Source organism: Amborella trichopoda, chromosome 6, assembly GCF_054954075.1.
Source record: "Amborella trichopoda isolate Santa Cruz 75 chromosome 6, AtrichopodaSantaCruz75HAP2 v2.0, whole genome shotgun sequence".
NCBI classification, from domain to species: Eukaryota; Viridiplantae; Streptophyta; class Magnoliopsida; order Amborellales; family Amborellaceae; genus Amborella; species Amborella trichopoda.
Window position 1 is genome coordinate 36,991,575 of NC_142341.1, and position 10,884 is coordinate 37,002,458.

Here is a 10,884-nt window from a genome sequence, read left to right on the forward strand (position 1 = left end):
TTTGGGCATTGCAATTGTTTTGTATATCTCGGGTTTTTATGTTTTAGGTGTGGTTTGAATAAGGCGGAGGTTTTATACAATCAAAGTAAGGCGCGTCTTCAAATAGTACCGGAAGATGTTGTTTTGATACTGGAAATCTTTGTGATGGGTTGAAAATTTATTTTTATATTTAATTAAAAAATTTAAAACTTCAAAAGTAGTGTAGATCGAGCAGATCTATGAATATTTGAAAATTTTGAAAAAATTAATGGTCCGAAAATGCTTTATAAGATACATTATTTTTAGTAATTAAAATCTATTTTTTTTCTCATTTCTAAACATCTTGATGTTGAGATGATCAATTTGAGGATTTTTGAGCTTTAATGCAACTTCTTTTAGTGAATTTTTAGGTGCACCCTAAATTGATTTTTTAGAGCCTCGCCCTTATGTAAACTTTTTCCTTATGTTTTTATGGCTTTATGATGTTTTTCAAGGTTTAAAACAAGGTTCGGTATGACCAAGATCTCCAATCCCAAGAACCAGTTGAGATCGGCGGATCAACTTTGTATGAGTGGCGATCCGGTTGAGAGAACCTAGCTCCAAGGAACCGACTAGGCTAGATAGTACCACTCACCCTTAGCAACGACCTAAAATTCTATCTATGCCCCGCCATTAGGAAAACATAATTAAACAACCTTAAAACTATTTAGTTAAACCAAAATGCTTCATTTTTAAAATTTGAAATCCCTTTGTTCAAATTGATGCATCTTGATGTTGAGATGATCAAATTTAAAGGTTTTCAGCATCAAAACAGCTTTTTTTTAGTGGATTGTTTATGTGCACCTTACTTTTATAGTATATGTTAGTACATTAGATAAACGTTGTCCTTTCAAGTGAAGGATGGATTGAGATAAGTGAAAAATATTGAGAAAGGAAAGAAAAGTTATATTTTAAAACAGATGTAAAAAGAGAATAGGAAAAGATTCCATTGTTTGTGGTGATTGAATGAGTAAAAGATAACAAAATGTATACAATGAGACTATTTACTATTTATACAAAAAGTCAGAATTATTGTTGAGTTTTGCAGAAGCACTGATACCAATTGTAAAATCTGACATAACAACTAAGCAAGAGAAACATTGACTTTTATCATTAAAAGAAATATTACAACATATTTCTAACACTCAACCACCCAAAATACACTCTCAAAAAACATGCACCCTCACCCGCACTATCCAAACGCTTAACACTTACATGCTTAACTCAACAGCCTAAAATACCTTCGTTCCTATACCCCCTTTATATTATTTTGTACCGCCATGCCATATTTCTAAAAATAGCAATATACCCACCGCGCTTTTCCTATGGCGGTTTATGCACTGCCTCTTAAGAAGGAACTAGAGAGATAGATGATTAATGAGCAACTACATGTTGCTTTTTACAATTCTCCCCTTCAGTACTGAGTTGCTCTGATCTTCATTTTAGCCTTTTTCATTTTTATTTATTTATCTTGTTCTTCCTTGGAGCATCAATCTCTTCTCGCCTTGTAGCCTACCATTCAGCAACTCCCTTTGTCTCATCAAATGAGTCTGGTTCTTTTACTTTAAAAATACTGGATATATCACACTGAACAAATGAAATTTTTTGTTCATAGCTACTCTAGATTTGGTTTCTGAGCTTGTGAAAATCTTTGCAGTCGCACTTTGTTGTCCTCGCCTTCTTTCCCGTACGAGGCTTGACTTCATCTACCTCAGACGTGGTAAGAGCAAAGGATTTCTCTTCCTCATGGTGAACTTCGATTGAGGTTGTGTGCATGACCTGTGCAAACTCGTCTTGTGCAACCCAGTCACTGTCATCATCCTGAAACTTTAGTTGTGCATCGTCATCCAATTGATAATAAGCCAATTCTGAATTCTTTAATTTGGTCTCTTCAACTACTGCAAAAGGTGCCTCAACATCCCATTCTTCCTTGATCTCGAACTGCTGACTTGTCGCAGCCATCGCATTTCCTTCAGCTAGCCTCCTTTTCTTGGATCAACAGTCGCAGGCAATGTGGCCCTTTTTGCCATAGTTGTAGCACTCGACATCTCCTTGGGATCTCCATGATCGTCGGTTTGCGTCGGTGTTGCCTTGTCTAGCTCCCCCTGATTGGAAGCCCTCTCTTCTTTGGTTGGTCAGGGCAGTCTCTCATGTCTTCTTTCGTGCAAAGAGGGCCTCCTCTTCGCCTTTCACATATATGCTGGCCATCTGTTTGGCCAATGTTTCTTGGTTCGCCATCAGACTTTCCAATTCCAGAAGAACTGATTGTATCTGCCATCCTCTAATGGCCGTCACCCATTGTATTCGGGCCTCAAACCTCTGACGATGATACGTCTCATTCTGATTTCACTAATCCGGGGTTCCAAATCGAGCTTTGAAATCTCATGGCAGAGAGATTTCACCTTTGTGAAGTACTGAATGATCATCATAGTTCCTTGTGACACCGATCCAATTGCAATCAAGCATCATTTGCCTTGGCAAATAGTGTTTCCAATGCATCCCAGGCTTCCTTTGGTGTGGTTGCTTCTCGAATGTGGCCCAACGATTCTTTTTGAATTGTTATCTTTAGCTCAAACATGGACTTCCTTGCCTTGATGCGCCATCATCGCAGTGCCTCGGTATTCGCTCTCGCGGATGGTATGGTTTGGATCCTGCGGACGACCTCCCAGAGGTCCTGTCCTTGTATGTGTGATTCCACGTATGATCGCCAGTTATCATAATTGTAGTGATTCAACTTCTCGACCCCTCCATATGCATTCGATAGGTCCGCCATCCTTATTGTTGTGATTGCACATCGATCCCAACACCTAGAAGCTCAGCCCTGACTGATCAGCTTCACAGTATCTCGCTGCTCACGTACACCGTGATTGGTGTGATCGCACTTTGATCTGAATACCTAGAACCTCAGTACCTGACTGATCGTCGTCACAACATCTAATTGCTCACTTACAATGGCCCCTAACCGAATCCGCTTTGATACCAATTTTTGAGTTTTAAAGAAGCTCTAATACCAATTGTAAAATCCGGCACAACAACTAAGAGAGAGAAACACTAACTTTTATCATTAGAAAAATATTACAACATATTCTAACACTCAACCACCCGAAAATACACTCTCTCTAAACACTTATACCCTCACCCTCACTACCCAAACCCTTAACTCTTACGTGCTCAACCCAACAGCCTAAAATACCTTCGTTCTTCTACCCCTTGTATATTATTTTGTACTGCCATACCATATTGCTAACAATAGCAATATGCCCGCCGCTTATTTCCTATGGTGGTTTATGTACCACCTCTTAAGAAGGAACTAGAGAGAAATGATTAATGAGCAACTACGTGCTGCTTTTTATATTACTATTATCGATTGTTAGATGCAAAATTTGATCGTTGGGAATATTTTTTTTCCTATTGTAAATAAGTAGGTATTGGGTCCCCTAACTGTTTTCATAGGGAACAGTTGCTACATCATATAAAAGAAATGAAAATCTAGGCATTGAGGCCTCCATACAGTAGCATATGGAGTGCAACATCCTTCTTAGATAAGCAATCTGCCACTGTTGAGAGAATTTAGGAGTCAACTTGACTAGCAAGAAAATAAGGCTGCTTTACCATCTGCATCACCATGAATGAAGACAGCCCACTTGCTATATTAGCAGCTGGTGAATAAAGGATTACAATTTACCTTCTATCTTTATCAAATGTAAAAGTCTACATATTTGAGGGAAACCCTCTTGTAATCCTAAGAAGAATAGATAGTGGTTTGCTTACCGTGGACGCAGGCTTCCTAACTGACCCACGTAAATTCTTCTTTATTGTGGTGAGTTTTTCTCTTCTAATACTTTTTATGGTTTCAGAGCCGGAGAATCTCCTGATGCTAGCATCTTTTCCGAGCATGGTTTCTAGCGCACGCGAACAAAGACTTATGTTGTCAACTCGAGCCTCTGTCTGTGAGTCTTTCTCTGTTCTCTACTTGTTGCATCCTTTCTGTCAGATGTTTTTTTGGTGGGCTGATCTCAGATCTCAGATCTCAGATCTGTATTGTTCAGATCTGCTTTCTCTCTCTAGGCGTCTTGTTGCCATTAGAGGGAGCCCACGATCTGTTGGTTGATCATTGTTGCCGCCCATTTTTAGAAAGAGAAAGGCACATCCGTTAAGTAAAGGAAAGTGGGGACTTGGTCTTGCTTTTATTTTGCTTGTTAATTGACTGTTTAAAACAAAAAAAGAGACACTGTTTGTTTTTAAGAGGAAAGTGGGTGCTACCCCTTTGCAAGTAAAAACTAGAAAAAGGTTTGCCAAATTTTTTTTTCAAGGAAAAAAGCACACCCTTCTCTTTTTCTAGACTCCTTTGGTTTATATATTGCCTTCCATTCTTTTTTTATCATGGTTGATGAAAGTAAAAACTCTTAATTTTCTCAAACTATTGTGCATAAATCTGAAGGAAACACTAGTATAAAACTTACCATTATTCTTTTGAATGGCCTGAATTGTTGTATGTGGTCAAGGATCGCTTCAATGGCTTTAAATGAAAGATCAAAACTAGGATATATTACTGGAAAAAAAGAGCCTAAAAAAGAAGATAATCCTGGTTTTGAGGAGTGGGAATCCAATGATCAGCTTGTTATGTCATGGCTTTTAAATTTTATAGAGCCTAATATAACAGAAATTTTGAAAATTCTGATAATGCCAAGCATTTGTGGGATTCTGTAAAAGAAATATATGGGCAGCAAAATAATATATCTCATATTTTCCAAATAAAACATGAAATCTATCACTGCTTTGCTTGGAAAAATGAAACCTATGTGGAATGAGTTATCCATATATTGTCCCACTACCACTGACCTTGCTATCTTTCAAAAGAAGGTTGAACAAGACAAAGTGTTTCAGTTTTTAGCTGCTCTTAAACCAGAATATGAACAAGTAAGAAGCCATGTTTTATTATCCTATGAATGACCGAGTTTTTATGATGTTGTGGCCATTCTTTTGAGAGAAGAAACAAGGAAAAAGGTCATGAACCCAGAAGCTAAGAATAAGACTGACAATTCTGAAAAATCCACCATTGTTGTCTATAAAGTTAAGCCCGAAAGTAGTTACAAGGCGTCAAATAACTTTGAAGGGCGAGGAACTGGAGAATATCGTCGTGGTCGTGGTAGGGGACACGGCAGTAGATCACCACCTAGATGTGACCACTGTAAGGCCCTTGGACATATAAAAAACAGGTGTTGGCTTCTTTACTCTCATTTGAGACCTCTTAGAGAAAAGCCAATTGATAGGCCTACTGCTCAAGCCGCTAATGCTGATTCACATATTTCCATTGCGCGGTTAACCCAAGTTTTACAACAATTGGGAAAGAATAGCTCATCTTCTACACATGATTTTTCTCATGATCCAGGTAATTCCTTTGCCCATTTAAGTTATGCAAATTTAGATACTTTTACATAAATTATTGATTATGGAGCCACTGACCACATGACTGGAAACTTAAAATACCTATCTAATTTTCAAGAAGTGGCCAATAAAATCCTTTTTTCTTTAATACCTTCAAAGCATTTTATAACCTCATAACTAATCAGTATAATGCCAAAATTAGGATATTTCGGTCAGATAATGGCACGGAATATACTAATAAGAGTTTTAATAAGTTTTTTACTCCCATTGGCATTATACATCAAACATCCTGTATAGGAACACCTCAACAAAATGGGGTAGCTGAGAGAAAAAACAAGCATCTTCTTGAAGTCACAAGATTTATAATGTTTGAAACTCATGTACCTAAGGCTTATTGGTCCGACACCATGCTAACTGTATGTTATCTCATTAATAGACTTCCCAGTAGTGTCCTCCAAAATAAGTATCCTCTTGAAGTCTTAACAGGAAAAAAAATTGATATTTCACATTTGCGAAAATATGGATGTATCAGTTATGTTCATGTATCTGGACAAACTCGTGATAAGCTTGATGCAAGGGCTATAAAATGTGTTTTTCTTGGGTACTCGTCAACCAAAAAAGGTTACGAGCGTTACGATCCCAAAAAAAAGAAATTATACTTTTCTAGAGATGTGACATTCAATGAAAATGAATCCTTTTTTCAAGATAGTCCACCTGGAGTTTTTGAAAAAAAGATTCAGGGGGAGGCTAGAGACACTACTAATATGATAATGCATATTCCTGATAATGTGACAATGCTTATTTTTGATGGAAATGTAAAGAAAATCATGAAATTAGATGTGAAGGAAAATACAAATGAGGGGGAGAACCAAAATAATTTTTTTGATAGTGCTCAAAGGGAAAATGACGCTGTTGAAAATGAAGCCCTTGAAGGTCAACGCCCCATTGTTGAAAGTCATGAAGACCCCGTGACCCGGTCTCTTGACCGTCCTTCTCTTGATCCTCCTTTGCACAGGTCAACTCGTTCAACTCGTGCTCCTTCTAAATTGAATGATTTCTTTACTTATCATGCACTCACCCATCCTATTCAAAAACAAATTTGTTATAACAAGATTTCCTCCAAATATTCAGGTTTTTTGAGTTCCATTTCTGAAAACATTGAGCCTATTTCATTTCATGATGAAATCTGGATCCTATATGGAGAAGACCCATGAAAGAGGAATTACTTGCATTAGATAAAAATTAAACTTGGAATCTTGTACATCTTCCTCTTGGAAAAAAAACCTGTTGGGTGCAAATGAGTTTTTAAGAGTATAACAATGACGGGTCTGTTGAAAGGCATAAAGCAAGACTGATTGCAAAAGGTTTTACTCAACCTTATGGAATTGACTACAAAGAGACCTTTGCACCAGTTGCTAAGATGAATACTATTTGTGATCTTCTTTCTGTTGCTGTAAACTGTGTATGGATGTTATACCAAAGGGATGTTAAATATGCTTTTTTGCATGGTGATCTTGAGGAGGAAGTCTACATGGAAATTCTTCTTGGTCATCCACAAAGGGAATCTCATCTAGTATGCAAGTTAAAAGAGGCTTTACATGGGTTAAAATAATCTCCAAGAGCTTGGTATGCTAAGCTCAGTTCAACCTTGCTTAATGTCAGCTTTCATATAAGTATTCATTTATATTTTTAAAAAAGGGAAAAAGCGGAACAGTGATTGTTCTCATCTATATTGATGATATTGTCATCACTGGTAATGACAAGGAGGGAATTTCAAAGCCCAAAAATTATCTTCATAAAAAATTTGACATTAAGGATTTGGGACAACTCAAATATTTTCTCGGAATAGAAGTGGCCTACTCAAATAAATAGATTTTTTTGTCTCAATGAAAATATGTTCTAGACTTGCTGAAAGACTCCGCGAAAATGGGAGTTAAACCTTTAGAACTTCCCATCGATTATAACTATAAGATATCTTCTACTGATGGTGAATTATTGCAGGACATTGGATGATATCAGAAACTGGTTGGAAGATTAATTTATTTCACCATAACCAAACATGATATTGCTCATGCAGTTGGATTGGTTAGCCAATTCATGCATGCCACTAAGAAAGAGCACTTGGAAGCCGTTGATAAGAACTTAAGATACTTAAAATCTTACCCTGGAAGAGGAATATGGATGAAAAACAATAATAGTGTTGATATTTGTGATTACTCTGATGCTGATTGGGCTGATAATCCAAATGATTGAAGATCTACTAGAGGGTATTGTGTTATAGTGGGTAGAAATTTGGTTTCTTGGAAAAGCAAAATTTTTTTGTAGTTGGTCGTTCTAGTACTGAAGTCAAATATAGAGCTATGGCCTCAACTGCCAATGAGCTTGTATGGTTAATATTTCTTCTTCAAGATATGGGATTTAACATTTCTTTACATATGAATATGTTTTGTGACAATAGGGTAGCAATGCATATAGCATCTAATCATGTATTTCATGAAAGGACAAAACATATAGAAGTGGATTGCCACTTCATTCGTGCGAAGGTTCAAGAAAAAATTCTTCAAACCCCATTTGTTCATAGTGAAGACCAATTAGCTGATATTTTAACTAAAGGTGTAACAAAGTCAAGATTCTATCAGATTTTGAACAAGTTGGGCTCAAAAAACATTTTCGCACCAACTTGACGGAGAGTGTTGAGAGAATCCAGGAGTCAAGTTGACTAGCAAGAAAATATGGCTGGCTTACCATATCTGCAGCACCATGAATGAAGACAGCCCACTTGCTATATTAACAGCACAGTGAATAAGGGATTACAATTTACCTTTTATCTTTATCAAATGTAAAAGTCTATATATTTGTGAGGGAAACTCTCTTGTAATCCTAAGAAGAATAGAGAGTGGTTTCCTTACCGTGGAAGTAAGTTTCCTAACTGAACCATGTAAATTCTTTTTTATTGTGGTGAGTTTTTCTCTTCCAATACTTTTTAGCCAACATATTAGCTTTGTAGAATATGTGTGAGATTTTTCATTGCTAACAATCTGAAGAGGCAATTTGCAATGAGGATATGTAGTCTCCATGGGGACTCGTATTGACTTGGTAGTGTTTCTACCAAGATTTGAAAGTCACTTTCAATTTGTAAGGGAAACAATTGATCTCAATTGTAAGGCCGATGCCTATATCCATAGCCTTGAATCCAGCCACATTATTCAAAGTTGAGACAAGTGGTGAGGCAAATGCAATTATGAATCTCCATCATCATCTCTAAGTATGTCTCCATAACAGACTATACCAGCATTCTTAAGAGATGTTTGGAAATATGCTATTCATTGGGCATAAAGTCCAAAACAAAATTTCGCAAATAATGTGACCACTTTTTTATTCACCATACAAGTATAAAACTAAAGGACTTTGCGCCTAATGTAAATAGGAAAGGAGAGAGAGGGTGGTGAATGAAAGTTAGACAACGTTCTGAATACAATTAAATCAACTCAAAATAAACAAATAAGCTACCAAAAAGAGGATTTCACTTATTTCCACTAATTACAATATATTTTATTCAATAAAAAAAAAGGAGCATAATGCATATGGGAATAAGAAAGTATAAGAAATAATAAGATTTCAAAGCACAAAGCAAGATATCAGAAGGTTACCTCAACCAGAATTAATACACCCCATGCCGAGTCTCATCCTCCAATAGCTCACGGGATCAATAGTCTACGTCAAATCTTTGAAGCATGGAAAAGTCTAGGCTACAACCCTAAATAATATGAGAGCAATGGAATATGACTTAGCTAACTTAAGCCTCAATGCCTTAGAGAGTGTATGGGGCATGTCCCCCTCTTGCACATAGCTTGGGGCATGCCCCTTCTTACTAGCTCTGAATTCTAAGAGAGAAATGAGAGTTGTCTTAGGATGAGATAGGAGAACCCCTATTTATAATGTTTCCAATGGTTTAAGTTTCTTAAGGTTAGCTATCATTATGGAGAGTAGATTTAGACCTTGATCATAGGAGACCTGTAGAGTGAGAGATTTGAGCCATCTAATTCTTAGATCAGCCATCATGTTCAAAGGAATGTGCTAGAACTTTATCATTCAACTTTCTAATCTTAATCCCATCAAATAATAAAATATAAAAAATAATATCTTACTTATTCTTATTTTCTATAATATTCTTATACATAATATATGAATGAAATCAATCATCAATAATTTCAAGGCATTCTATATTAGTTCAACTTTGATTGATAGCCTTTGTAGGTTTAACATAAAATAGTAAATAAGAATCAATTTGAGTCGGGTGTGCCACCCTAGGTAGCCTCATGTGGGCCCCACAAAATTTTCTCAAGTGTTTATTTATGATGGGCTCCGATATATATAATGATTTATAAATTTATAAAATTAATTTTAGAATATTAAAAGTAAATATTATTTCTCTTTGAATATTTAAATACTGAAAATTCAAATATCTCTTAATTTATAAATCCATTTTATAAAAATAAAAGAGAAAGTTACATAAACCCCCCCAAAACTTACCCTCACCTAAACTTTCCTCACTACTTTTTTTAGAACCCATATTTCCTAGCAAATATTCGCTCACCTAAAAAAAAAGAAAATAAAGACAATACTACCCCTCCCTTACCCCACGAACCTATTTCTACTCTCACTCTCTGTCTTCACTCACGTTCTCTCTCTCTTCACAATTTACCCACTGTTACCTATCCTCTGTCTCTCTCCCCCAAACCAGGCTGAAGCTCCCTTTCAAGCCCGAGCTCTCACCTTCTCTCTCTCTCTCTCTCTCTCTCTCTCTCTCTCTCTCCTGAAGTAACCGTGCTCTCACCCTATCTGACGTTCTCTCTCTACGAACTATCCACTGGCTCATCTTTCTATGAACCAGATCGGGCTAGTGGTTTCAGCTGAAGCCCCCAAAGCCTGAGCTTGATTTTAGCCCTAAATCTGCCCATCATATGTATGAAAGAGAGTTTTATTTAGTTTTGTAAAAATAAAAAATAAATTATTGTTCTCTCTATAAAAAAAATAAATAAATCGGGTTAGTGGTTTCTAGATGGTTTTCTTTTTTATCCTACATGAAATTTTACTTTTTTGGTATTTAGGCAAATTATTGATGATATATATTATGTGACATTCCTTTCGTGGCTAGATAGATTCTTCGTACATGATTTAAATAAGAGAAAATAAATTGAATCCCTGTGTATCTGTTTCTCAATCTTGATTATCCACTATGTTAAAACTATCTAAAAGAATAAAGATTGTTTGAATGTGGCATCTTTAGGGCTTGAATGTTATTGGTAGTTGTAAATTTTTTTTTTGAAACTTTTTACTTTTGTATTAATATAAAAAGAGAATAGAAGATCAACCGAGAGAACTCTCGAGACGGGACTCACGGTAAGGTTAGCTGTAAAAAAAATTGACTAGAGGAGAGAGCCTGTTATAGAGAGAAGTAAGAAAGAAGGATCAAAC

General features: G+C 36.3%; 1 long non-coding RNA gene across 1 annotated transcript; it reads right to left on the reverse strand.

The window, feature by feature from the left end:
• Nucleotides 1-1,108: 1,108 nt before the first annotated feature.
• On the reverse strand, nucleotides 1,109-4,145 carry LOC148781731 (uncharacterized). The gene is made up of 2 exons (XR_016058493.1): nucleotides 3,790-4,145; nucleotides 1,109-3,633 (listed from the first exon to the last, which is right to left on the reverse strand). It is a non-coding gene; the product is annotated as an uncharacterized LOC148781731 (long non-coding RNA).
• Nucleotides 4,146-10,884: the final 6,739 nt, after the last annotated feature.